Consider the following 13710-nt stretch of genomic DNA (forward strand, 5'->3'; position numbering starts at 1 on the left):
AGGTTTTATGTCAGTGACACCTGCCCCCGCAGCTCTCGCTTGCATTTGTGTCTTACTCTCATTGTGAAGCTTGGCCAAATGCTCTGGGGCAGCAGGCACTGCCTGCCCGAGTCAAAACACTGCACATGGGCTCCCTGGTGTGTGCCAAGCTCTCCAAGCCATGCACTGGAGCCAGGACTCGGACCATAAGCTCTTTGTGTTCCTGGTCATTCACAAACAAGAGAAAGAGAAATCTGGTTTTGAGGGCTGTTTATCAGCCTAGTGCTTCCAAGATCCTAAGTCTCGAGAGTAGAGAAAATGAACGGCCCCCTCAGCTTGCTGCCTAAGCAAAGAGCCAGCAAGCAGGACATGCATTCTGCCTCCCAGGGTAAAGCAGTCACACTGAGTGAGGACTGTGGGGTATGAGGACAAAGCAAGGAGCCTGCACAACTCTGCAGTACAGCACATTTCCAACTCCATTCACGTGGATATAGAAAGCCGCCGCTCAGTCTCTAGTGCATATTTAAATGCTCATTCTGAATGGCCAATTAGTCAGAAGTGGAATGTTTCTGCATTCACGGAGGAGCTATTTTAAGATTGCATTATGCTCTCTGCTTCCATTAATACGAACAAACAAAAAAAAAAAAAGGAAATGCGTTACACCCAGCAATGCATTTGTCTCAGACTTGAGTGCTGCATGTCTGAAGTCCCAGTGCCAGCACAGGAAAGTTGATGAGTTCTGTTAGTGACAGGTCACATTCTTCTTCACAGCTCCTGAGATCACCCAGTCATCAGGTTTGCCAAATCTTGGTGGAACCAGTCAAATCTCTGTGTTCACTGGCCACCTCTGCTGCAGGCCTGTCAACCTGCATCTTCTAGAGTTGTGTTAAACCTCCATGGGAGTCACCAAACTGAAAGAAGTACAACCAGACTAGAGCAGCATCTCACGTGTCCTGCAGCTCCAGAGGAGGCTGACCCAGATACTCTCATTCCAGACACCACTTCGCCTGCTTGTGTTGCTCCCCAGCGCTGCCTTCACTCAACCATAACCAGTGCACATCTATACCCCTGCAGTGCCTCTGGATCCCTTTCCAGGCCCTGGAGGACCACAGATATTTGACAAGCTGAATGTTCAGAGGAACTCATTTTGGAGCAAACTGAGAATTCTCAGGATTTAAGCTAACAAAACTCAAATCAATAAATACTGTTGAGCTTTCATGAAAAACAAAGGCAGTTTTAGGGAAAATACACATTTACGTTTGGCCAAGACTGACCCCTCCCAATCTCTCCTACATGTGTTAGGAATGCAGCTGTATCCATAACATCCATACACAATCATCCATCAACCCCTACTTCCAGATTTGTTTCTTCCACCCTCTCCAAGCCTGGACTGCAGTATCAGGGTTTGATCAGTGTGGTTTTCAGAGAGGGAGACTGGAGGAGTTAAGAAAGGAAGCATGGATACAAGCATTTTTGCTAAACACCACACAGAAGTTCCATGCCAATGCCACAACAGATATTATTTTAATTCCAAAAATCAGTAATCTTAACACAGGGCAGATTGAGTAAAGTCAGTTTTCTGTCAACAGTTTTGCTTTCACTAACAGGTTTATTCAGATAATTTTGAAGATCAAAACCACAGAATCCAACAGGTACAGGTATAATAAATCTCATTAAAACCAGAGCAGGTCAGCCCTCTGATGAACTTAGGCTGTAGATCCTTCTAATACTCTTGAAGAAGGCTTGGGTGACCAGCCAGATGAGGATTCCCTCAGCTCACAAATCCACATCTTCTGAGCCAAGTGGAAATACTGTATGAGCTAAGGAAAATAGAGCTTTGTGTGTGGGTTGTTTTGGTTGGGTTTTTTTTTTTTATAATGTGAAGAGCTAGCAAAGTCTCAAATTATGCATCAAAAGTAAGAGAGTCAGAGCTTAAAATAAAATCCAACTTGGAGAAAAAAAGGTGATATAAAAACATTGTATTAAACCAGTATGACTTTGATGTTGGATTCAAATCTAAAGAAATGCTTAGCCCACGCAGACACAAAAACTACAAAAAAACTCTCATTGTATGGGAACTGTATAAAGTACAGCTCTGTTGAAACATAATTTACACAAATGCAGAGGGGGAAATGCAGAGGATTGAACAGCAGCAGCAACACACATATATGTATGTGTACATATGTGTAGATATATAAATGAAAAACAGCATTACATGGTGTCAGGGAAATAAACAGAAGGATGCCTAACGCTGGAAAATGCTGCTTAAAATAATAAACCTAATATGAATTCTGACCTTGTGAGTCCTCAGTCCTGGGAGGGCTCTGCTTCCACTGGACATAGCACAGGCAGGCAGTGAGACAAGGAGCTGGAGACTCACTGACAGCACTTTTAGTGCTCCAAAACTTCGGCCATTGTGGTGAAAACAAAAATTCTTGGCACAGATGCAGTCATTTCAACTTTGTTCATTTTACTGCAGTAATAAAGATATTGCTTTACAGTTGATATATGCAAAAAATGTGGATCAGAAAGACAGTTTCTAACTTTCTCAGTTAAAGCACAACCACCCACCAAGGATTAAAAAAATCTCTTTCCCCAAGATGTCAAGGTATTTCTTTTACCAAAGCATTGTGTTTTCCTGTTTTTTAACAAGGATAGTAAGAGAAAAACTCAGCTTCTAATGCAGAAAACACTTCTGTGAAACTATGGAAGAGGCAGAAAATCCTGGGTTGCATTTAACTAGGGAACAAGGTCACAAATTAAGCAGTCTGAGAATTTCTGGTAGCTTAGCCCTGAAATAGTTCCCCCCCCCCCTCCTTTTTTTTTCTCCCAACCCCCTCCACTACGTAGCTCAAAATGCAAGACCAACAAGAAAGAACACATGATACAGCCTACATTGGTACAGGCAAATACATGGCTGAAGTCACAGGAGCACATTCTTCAGAGCTCATGAACCATCACATGACAAACATCACAAGAAGTCAATTTACTAAATTCAATTTAAACTTGAAGTTAATGATAATAATAAAACCCACAATGGGAATGTCTCACTTGAAAAGACCGCAACAAACAAAACCAAGATCAGTTCTCATGTTCTAGTGCTACACATGCAAGCCAATATTGCTTACAAGTCCCCGATAAATACTTGTAGTTACACAGCTTACACCAAATAAAAAAGCTGACCAGCAGCCAGGGAAGATCTTATCAATAAGCCTCTCACAAACATACAAATATTGAATTTTATTGCAAGCACTTGAGCTAAATCTTTTCTGATTCTACATGTCTGAAAACAAGCAGCCTGTTCATTTGCTGTAAAGCTTATAGGTATGAGCGACTTCTTTTTCAACAGGAGGACATGCAAGGCTCAATACTTCTTAGCTGTCACAAAGTACTGACAGCTATTCAGAACACAGACAAGCTCTGCTTCCAGCTCCGAGCAGACAAATGGAAATAAAAGCAAAACTGCCTCTTAACAAGATGTCATTGTACAAACTGATGTTCATGCTTTACCTGTATTGATTTCTGTACCAGGACAAAGGAACTTGTTTTCTAATTTCAAGCGCTATTGTCATTGGAAAAGTCTCAAAGCTATATGAACATTTTATCCTGACAATTTAATTAGAGATTGGTCCAATTGTAGTGCTCAACATCCAGGGATCCTGAGGCTCTTAACTGTTTAAAAAGGTTGCAGTGATCTGCAGGCCTATCATCAAACAGATCACTGTAGACTCATCCTTGGGATTAAGTCATCTCTATTTGTGAGCCCTTATGTGATGATCTGTTACAGAGCGTAAGTACTGCATGAAAGCCTCTTCAAGGCCTTCACCACCATCTGTGAATTACATTATTAACAATGGTATGAACTTCCTAAGAGCATCTGGTTCTCTCCCCACCCCCTTCTCAGATCACTGGGAAGAGCTCTTCAGTATCAAAACAGGCACAGGCAAAGCTGTTTTCCTCTTTTCCATGCTTTCCTACCTCCTCCCACCCTTCAGCAGCAGAGGATAGATGGGGCTCAGCTCTCCATTTCCACGCCCTGCATGTTTTCTGCACAACCCTTGTTATTGTTAAATAAAGATGGACAAAAACAACTCCGTGATCTGTGTACTACAGGCATTTTACTGGGAAAAGCGGAAGTTTATTTCATCGTTTTGCAGAGGCAGCATCTGAAGTATGCTGAGAACTGTGCTGAGGCACAACGGAGACTGCACAGTCCCACCCCAGGACTTGTTTCCCACCAGCACAATTCCTGACATTAACCAAAACCAGGCAGCAGCCACTCAGCCAGCTTCAACAGTTACTGCCGTAGAAATAACTTTCTACATGCTAAGAAGTATTTTGTCATCCAAATTCTCCCACCAAGGATGTTTCAGAAGTTTATTCTGAAATCGTACCAGCTTCTTGTAAACAAGGAGGAGAAAGAAGCAGCATCACACAGGACATCGGAGCACACTCTCCACTGAACTTTGCACAGAGTTCACATCAAACAGCCTCCTTGGCTGCTCTAAGGGATCATTTACTCTTGCAGGAACAGAGCCTTCCTATCTTGTTTTCTACTACTTGTTCTTCAAACCCAGCTTCTCTTGCTCTCCAAGTAGGGCTTCTTGTTGCCTCAACTCTCTGTGCTCATCAGCAGCAGTTTTTTCATTCTGTTTTGCACAATACCATTCTTTAGTTGCACAACAGTTTGCAATTCAGGCATCGTTACAGCCCAGTTACACATAGCATCTTCCTCTGTCTTAAGTTAGCAGCAGCATTTCTTGAAAGAAAGGAGCAGTGGGCAGCTCCATAAAGACTTGTATTCAGGGGGAAACAGAATCCAAAACTAACAATCCTGCAATGTGCAGTTAACATGAGGAAAATACTGGTTGAGGGGAGGAAGACAAAACTCTTTCTGCACAAATGCACACAAACCCTTCTAACAAACTGTTTCTCTTATGCCCATGTTTCAAATAAATAAATAATCAGACACATGTTGATGTGCTCACACAGTTGCATCTAGAACATGTGACTACTGTAATTAAAGGTAAATACAAAATTTCTTCAAGTTTATAAAATAACAGCCAAGCATTTGGGGTCACCATCAGTCCAATGTTGCTCGAATCCACACTCTGTGTGGGCTGTAAGAGGAAGTCTGCAGTTACTGCTGACCTCAAGCTACACGAGGGGAGGAAGCCTCCAGGGCAGTTCTGCAAGGGTTTAATTTCATTATGGTCACTCAGCTTTGGTATCAGGCAGGTCAAAATGAAGATGGATCATTACTCAAACTTCTGGGAAAGCACATGGCTGTGTTTTTACACAGCCATTTAAAAAGTCAAGGGAGCCACAAGAAAATTGAGCAAGTTTTATGAGTGGCTTTAGACAGATGGCTTGACAACAGAATCTTGTCTTATTCCCTGCAGCTTATTGGGAGGGATGCAGAGAGAAGGAAAGTCAAGAAACTGGCAAGTCTTGGAACAAGTTAGTGGCAATTAGAGACTGGCTCTGCCAAGCCCAGGTCCCAGCATACAGTGGGAACACAGTGTCCTATCAACAGGATCTTTGTAACACTGGTATCTTGAACAGTAGCAACTAAAATTGGAATGAACTGCCATCTTTCAAAGAGTATGTACAGGTGACCACGTAATCAAATTAATTAATATTTTGCTAAACCAGTGCATTGAATATTACCCGATGAGCTCATTTTTGGAGGCAGTTCAACGCCTCACTTCTAGGACTGATGTCAGCGTCACATGCTTGGAGAGGATCAGTCTGCAGCTGGATATTTTAAAGCCTTCTATTAGGAGCATAGAAAAGTCAGCGGATTTCAACAGCATCAACCAATGAATTTTTGTTTTATCACAACAATTTAGTCACCAGACCCCACTGTCAATATCTCTGTGAGAATACCAGGCCATTTCAGACACTTCAAGTCACTAGACGGAAACTGAGTTGCTCCAACAGAGAAAGTTGTGTTTCAACAAAAAAGGAAATCAACAGAAAGACAAGGAAACAGGAAACTCTGATTCTGACTGGCTCCTGATAAAATAATTAACCTTTGAGAAACTAAACTCAGCAGCTGTAAAAATACATAAACAAACAAATAGTAGCAGAGCGAAGGGTGTTGAGCATCAGCAACCTTCCAGGCAGCAACATTCAACCCTGAGTTCAAATCCCATTCACTCACAGACCAACTGTGATGTCATCTTTTATTCTGACATAATGCAGGATGTCACTGAAGTTCAGTGGCAAGTGTTCATGCAGGATCTGTGAAGTCTCAGCACTTTGATGCTCGCTGCTTGCACTTTGTACCAACAAGCAGGAACAGATTTGCATTACACAAATAAGCCGTGTCTTTATTGTGCAACCGCATGCAACTTTTTTGCAGAAAAACAATGCTCAAATACAAGGAGTGCTGTGTGCATCAGGCTGCAGAGTGGGTGGCAGTGATGTTGTCAGAAAGCACTCAGCACTGCTTACCTCCACACCCATTGACTTCAGCAGAAGGCTACATACGAAAAGTCTCTGAAGATGAAGCAGAAGTGTTCCCTAACCCATGGCGCTGTCCATACACTATACTTAAGAAAGAGACAAAACAAAAACCACACAAGTGAAGCAGCATGAAATTGCAGGGTTTGGGTTTTTAGTTTTTAAAAACTCTTGCAGTCCCCGTTCCAGTTAAGAAATCCGACTGTAAACACACCAGTTGTGAGAAAGCCCTTCCCAACGCTGCCTGAGCCTTTGCCATGTCTGGAGTGTAGGATGAGAACCACAGTGTTTAATGCATGCTTAGAGTGCTCCCAGAAGACCCTGGATGAGGATGTGTTAAAGCTTCATGGTCAACGCAGATGTTAAATTGTTCAGTGAGACTGCCTAGGTTAGTCAGGGGCTACACCAAACCCCACAGCCCTCACATGCAGCACAGGACATGGTCCATTTTAAAGATCCCTGGGAGCTTCTCTACATAAAGTTCACAAACTCTGCATCGGTTTCATGGACAGATCAGTTCATCCTTCCCCAGGCTACTAATTTAATTTGTAATAGTTTTAAGAACGGGAGAGTCAAAGGCACAAAGTCCTAAACCTCCACGAATGTGAAGCCCCATACACAGGATTGCAGAGCAAGGAGCAGCTCAGGTCCTTCCAGAGGAGCTGGCAGAGACCAGATATTTGAACTTTGGCATGTGACAGACCCTCTTTGCACTCTGTGAACTTATGGGTGAATAAACAGGTTTGGTGCACAGGCTGCAGATGGGGAAGGTTTCTATAACCAAGACAAACTCACAGTACTCCTAGCAGTTAACTCCAGAGGCATGTGACTATTTTCAGATTATAGCTTTTATCCCAGTCATAGAAAGATGAGACAAAAGGAAATAACAAGATGCTTACATGTCCAAGCTCTTATTTAGCTGCTTGTGGTTCAACAAGGCATTCACTTTCATTTTAAGATGAGGCTTATAAATTCAGTGTACCCCAAAGATTTTAAAGTGAGAAGAATGCATCCTTCATTCCAAACTAACCCATCTGCAGCCAGAATTCCTCCGTACAGAGTTCCGTGCTTTTTCAAGGGTTTGAACCTATTTGACAGTTGTATGACGCTCAGACCAGCCTGCACATTTCTCTCTTTCTCTCTCTTTGTTTTTTTTAATTTTAGACTTAATGTAGCATGTACTCTCAGAAAGATTTACAATGCAGCCTTTTGTAGTTAACTTGCTCCAAGCTGGGCTACTGCCAGGTTGTTATCAATGACATTTTAAGGCAGATGAATGAAGTTCTTATTACTGTGACAAGCAGAATTGTGATATGGCACATGCATACACTGAAAGAAGAGAGCTTGCTATTAGTTTGTCAGGTTAATAAATAAATACCAATTTAATGAATGAAAGCCTTTTATTAGGAAACAAATGAACAAAATTAATATTTATAAAGCTTTAGTGGTTTAGAGCACCCTTTAAAATAAGATTATTCATTTCAGTCACAGCCACCATCATGGATTAGAGATTCTTGAACACAGCTTCCCCTCCTAATTCTCTTATCATAGCAGTGCAAGGCAAAAAGTGAAGCTCTGCCTTCTGAGCTGTTCAGCCAGACTCAGTTTGAGATTGACAATATTGAAGGCCCATGACAACAAACATTTCTGTTACATCTTCAGCACTGCAGCTAAAGACTACACCTGTTGGAAGAACTGTTGGTTCCTTATCACAGCAGGAAGTTCTCACATTTTACACAGTGTGCTTCCACACCACACAGAGCACTGAACCTGTGCCAAGCCACGAAGAGCAATGCTGCACGTTAGACAAACTATTAGCACTCAGCTAGGAAATTGCTCCCCATATGCCCCCGGAAAAGAGTCTGCACTAAGACTGCTGGTATCTCTTACCCTTCAGGGTTCTTCAGCATCTCCCACAGCATATGTGGAGAATGTTCACTGCCAAAGTGAAGTTTGAGGAGGGTGAAGTATGTCCAGGATGTCCCACTTCCCAGGGAGCAAATGAAATTCTGACATGCACAGATCACTTCTCACCTCAAGCTGTCTCTGTCATGTACTCCCTTTGGCTCAAGGCGTTCTGTGCTCATCTGTCCTAAAATCAAACTTGCAAGTTTAAATTTAAAACAAGCTGAGTAATTTTGGGTTGGGTTTTGTGGGGCTATTTAGTTTTGGTTTTGTTGGGTTTTTATTACTTTACTTTTTAAATAGGGCACTTATCAAATTCAGGACCAAGATGTGAGCAAGTGCTCAAGCTAAAAAATTTATTTTGGCTCATGCCATCTTTTCCACAAATACTAAAAAAAAACCAAAAAAAAAACAACCTTTCTCAAACTTTTCCTTTCTCCTCAATGCAAAGTCAAATTTGAACTTTCTGTCATATGAGAAGCAGATAGAAACTGCCCCAAAATAACCATCTCAGCCATGTACAGTCAACATGAACAGATCTAAGTTAAACAGAGCTTCCTCTCAACCAGAGCAGTTTCTGGTTTATGTGTAAAGGAGAAAAATTCCACTTCAAGGACCAGAAGTGTGGGTTGCAGAAGCATGTGGCACAGTTGTTATCTTTGCAGTGTGAAGTACAAGTTGAAACCAGAGATCTGTAAAGTGTATGCGAAAAATATTCATTTCACCCACTGAGACTGTGCAAACTCTATTCCAGTCATACTATAAATGTTAACTAGTAATACCTCCTTTGCCTTAAAGGATCCTACAACTATGCCCAACTTTTGGGAAAGGGGTTGAAAATATGCTCTGCTCATATTGGTTTTGCCTGATAATCTCTTATTTGAGATTCCAGAGCAGAGAAGAAGCTGCACAAAAGGACAACTCCCTTTCAGCACCACACAGTGAAGTGCTGAGGGACACAGTGGCAGGCAAACACTAAAAGCAAGAGATATATATTAATAATATAGATATTATTATATATACTATATATGTTAATAATATATTATATAATTATTTAATGTTACATATTAATATATATCACATCTATAAATATTGCATAATTATAATAATATATAAAATATATCATTAATATATAAATATATGTATTAATAATATATAGTCATATTTTATTCCCATGTGCAACTGTAATTACAATTTTATGCAATATTAAACTTGAACCACACTACAGGGGTAGCTACTGTCTCAAGATTCATTACGAGGTGGAATTCAAATTCAGGCTTACACATTCTATTAACTGCTGCAGTACCAAAATACTACCAAGGAGGAAGAAACACCACAAAGAACAAAACGATCTAAGTTGTCCTGTCTCACTTCACTTTTTGAAGTCACAAGCTTGCTCCTCCACATAAATACAACTGAGCTGAAAAAAATTAAACCAGAGCTCCCAGTAACAAAACTCCATAGATGTTACATAATAAAAATATTTGTTCAGAGCGTGAATTAAATCGTTGTGAACCATTGTGCAATGTGAAAGGGAAAAGGGGAGGGCTGTCATTTCAAGGTTTGCACTTCACTCAGGAAGACAATACAGCACCTAGGTAGCTGTTTCCTACCACATCTTGAAACACTGTATTTAAATACAGTGGTTACAGCATCTCTGAAGAACATGCCCAGAGCTGTTTGTCTTTAAACTATTTAAAACTGTTGAGGAGGTCTGCGGAAAGAAAAACAAAACCAGAAAGACAACAGAAACAACGAAGAACAAAAAAAGAATCAATCCTTATTCCAGAAACACCTTTATCTCATCACTTAGCATTTCCTCTTGTACCTAGGTTTAGCTTCTGTCCATAGGTCAGAGAGCTGAGTCACTTCCCTGCCAGCCCCACAGCAACTTGTGAGCCAATTTTCAGTGTGACACCCTGTTTCCTATTGAAGATTCTCCAGAACACATAACCACTGCAAGGAAACAGCAGGCTCTAAAGGATAGCTGCTACTGCACAAGAAGCTCACAGACATCAGCTGACTCTCTGCAGTCCATGCAGGAGCTTCAGAGACCTGTGGGAAACTCCATTTTTAGATGGACTGAGTGAAAGGGTTGGTCCTGCACCACTCAGAAGAGTCAGACTACCTCTAACTACCAACTAGCTCTCCTTTGGAAAGCAAAGCATTTTACACATGCAAGGCACATGCCCTGTCCCTCATTCTCATCATTGTGTAAAAAGGGTAGAGATGAAAAGCCTGACATGTTTTGTTTCAGGACTTTTTTTCTGAAGAATCCTAATGTACACATTTCTCAGATGACAGCTGTGGAAGCTAAACCAAGCCAGTTGAACAAGTCTTAAAAGCTCTTGCTGCAATTTTAAATATCATAGTTCTGTACATCAAAACAGAAGGGACACGATAGCAGCCAGTGAGAATAGAATAGCCACTGGGACGGGACTGGCTTTCCACATTAAAATTTATTTTTTGGATATTTAATTCAGTTACAAGCTGCAGACCAACTCCTGAGACAACATCTCTGGAATTTACTTCTCCAAGATCTCCTGTGCTTCTCCATTGGCAGAGCAGTGGAAAGCTTAAGCATCAAAGCCACCTCCAGAGCTCTGGTATGAGATCAGTAGAGGGACACTATGATCTCTGATAAAACAGTTCTTTCAAAACAGGTCAGATGCAATACTCTAATATCTTTGACTACTTCAATACAAGAAGTTTACACTGTGGCTTTAAGTTCCCCAGTAATTTCATCCTGAAACAGCCCCTACCAATGCAGTAATTTCATTATTTCCATGAAGCCTCAGTTTAGGAGTCTCTTGGGAGGAGGAGGAGGAACAGTGCACCCAACAGCAGCGAGGAGCTACAAGCAGAACGCCTTTCAGCAAGTGCCAGGGGTGTTCCATTTACCGGGGCCATAAGGAGTTCACGTCACAGGGCATTTGCCAGCAGTTTCATGATCACTGGCATGCACAGCAAGGGTGCGTCTCACCATTGAAGCAACAAGCTGTTAAAGTGTGTGACTCATCTCACAGCAACGTTTTCTGCCTTCCGAGAGGCAAGCAGCCTGCAATGAGCAACGCTGATAAGATGCATATTCAGAGGAATTCTATTTGGGCAAAAAGCTATTGACACATTCAAACCCCTATATACAGAAGCCTGCCCAAATGCTGACTGAAACACGTGAACACACACATTGCAATATTGCAGTATTGTGGTAAGACATTTTGCAGATGGTTGGGTTGACAGTAATTTAATCAATTTATATGGCTCAACTCAGAAATGCAAAAATGGCTTTTAGCCCTTATAATTTTTTATCCCTTTAAAAAGAGCGCTCCAGAGGAACAGTTTCCAGTCAAAAGGTAAGAAACAGTGTGTGCCTTGCTTAAATCACTGACTACTTCAAATAGGTATCACCTCTTTCTTCTCTTGCTTCCAAGATTCCCCATTTATGCAAAAGATATGAGCTTCATTGTCACTACCTAATAATCAAATTAAATCGATGCTCAGGCAAATCAATGGCACAGAGTGGAAGTATCTTTAAATCAGAGGCTGAACTAAACAACTGGAACACCTGGAACAGGCAGCTGAGCAGCCTAAGTGCTCTTGAGTGGCAGGGCCAGTTCATATGTTCACTGGTCACAAACCAGCAGCTCCATTTGTACTTCTTGCTAATGGCATTAGCGTGAGTTGGATGAGAAGACTGCAAAGCCTGCAAAGAGCCCCCTTGCTTCAGCTGGTCCTGGGAAGATGTGGTTTGTTGTGACTGAAGAATGAAACCTTGAGCTGCAGGCTGTGATCAGGGAGCAGCTACACTGAGCTAAGCTGCCCAAAGGCTATTTTCCTTTTTATTTTTATTTTTTTCCAATTCCCAAGACAGAAGAGTTACAGCTTTAGATTTTTCAGGATTTTTTTCCAGTAACTGGAAATCCTCAGGCATTACTCCTGCATAAAGGCAGCTCTCTTATGCTAGAATATTTCCAGCACAGACTGCTCTGTGGATGGCAGTCTCCACTCAAAATAGCATTTTCCACTTATATAAACATGTCACTGGCTCCCAGAATGGCTGTAGATGGTACTGTACCCTGCCCTTTTCAACTTATTTCCATTTCTTAAACAGCAAGAATCAATACTGGTCAGATAATGACTCATTACAGCATTACAAGCTATTTTCATTTTCAAATTACAAGCTCCTTTTCAAAACAAAAGAATTTATGTGCCACTGGAATTCAAGAGGTGAAAACTGAAATCAACTTATTGTTGAGATATGCTACAAAATGAGTTAGAGACCTTAAAAGGAGATAAAGATTTTCTCATGCACTCTGCAAGTTTTAATAATGTTTCTCTATGGTTCTAAGTGAGGCTGCAATTCCACTGTCATCATCCTCCTCAGATGCAAATACCGTTCTCACCTCTAAGGGGACACTGTGTTTCATGCAGATCCTAGAGGAAACCTGGTAAGTGTGCATACAACAGGCAGCAGATACTCCAGAGAAGGACAGGTCTTCTGTCACAGTTTAACCATCAAACCGCCTTAGGAACAGGAGAGTCTCATCACACATGAATGCACTTACACACACAAAAACTATCTGTGCTCCAACTGCCTGGTCTTGTCCAGCTGGAGAGAAATCATCTTTTAACAGCACAGCATCACACCCAGCAAGAGGTGGAGGCCTCCTGGTTCCCTCACAGGGCTTTCAGGAGTTTGAAAGACAGGAAGTTACAGATCACCTCACTGAAACAGTTCTATCTCCCAAATGGTGACAACTGGCACCAGAGGAAACAGCTACCTGTAGGGCACTGCAAGGTTTGCCTAAAGTAGAAATCAGCTCTTTCTTCTGGGCCACTGCCTCTGAAAACTTCAGTTTTCAGAATGAGCTCTGGCTATACCTGAAAGACATCAGCTGGAGAAAATCAAGAAACAATAGATGATCTTTACTGATCAGAGCATCTTTAAATATCAGGCATTCCTAACTTTACTAAGTATTTCATAAGAAGCTTCTGATTGCCCAGCTACATTGTAGTTCCCTCCAAAAATCAACTCTCCATATCCTTATCCATGCAGCAGCAATCAAGATCTTTATTTTTTAAAAAAGGGAAAATAGAAAAATAAGTTCTACGTGAGATAGACTGGACTTACCAATGATTAAGTGATCTCACAATTACCACATTATTTAACAGCAATTACAGGACCAGGGGTAGAGAAATGTTATATTTAGCTTCCCCATAAAGAAGTGAAAATATTTCCTGTACATTCTACCAGCAAGGAGCTTCCAAGCACAACATGACAGACACTCCCAAACACATTTTCAGGACTCTACTTCCTGCTCAAGCTGTTCTCTTGGGGTTGAGGAGAAGTCCAATGGT

General features: G+C 41.4%; 1 protein-coding gene and 1 long non-coding RNA gene across 4 annotated transcripts in view; both read right to left on the reverse strand.

Annotated features, from left to right (window-relative positions):
- Positions 1 to 13710, reverse strand: part of SSH2 (slingshot protein phosphatase 2) — a 91721-nt gene that overhangs the window by 74725 nt on the left and 3286 nt on the right. The window lies entirely within an intron of this gene.
- Positions 1485 to 9339, reverse strand: LOC117245311. 2 transcript variants are annotated; one of them, XR_004499910.1, is made up of 3 exons: positions 6439 to 9339; positions 2276 to 2452; positions 1485 to 1799 (listed from the first exon to the last, which is right to left on the reverse strand). It is a non-coding gene; the product is annotated as an uncharacterized LOC117245311 (long non-coding RNA). The 2 variants fall into 2 exon arrangements; XR_004499909.1 differs by having other exon boundaries at positions 1485 to 2452.

The sequence above is a fragment of the Parus major genome, chromosome 19 (genome assembly GCF_001522545.3).
Source record: "Parus major isolate Abel chromosome 19, Parus_major1.1, whole genome shotgun sequence".
NCBI classification, from domain to species: Eukaryota; Metazoa; Chordata; class Aves; order Passeriformes; family Paridae; genus Parus; species Parus major.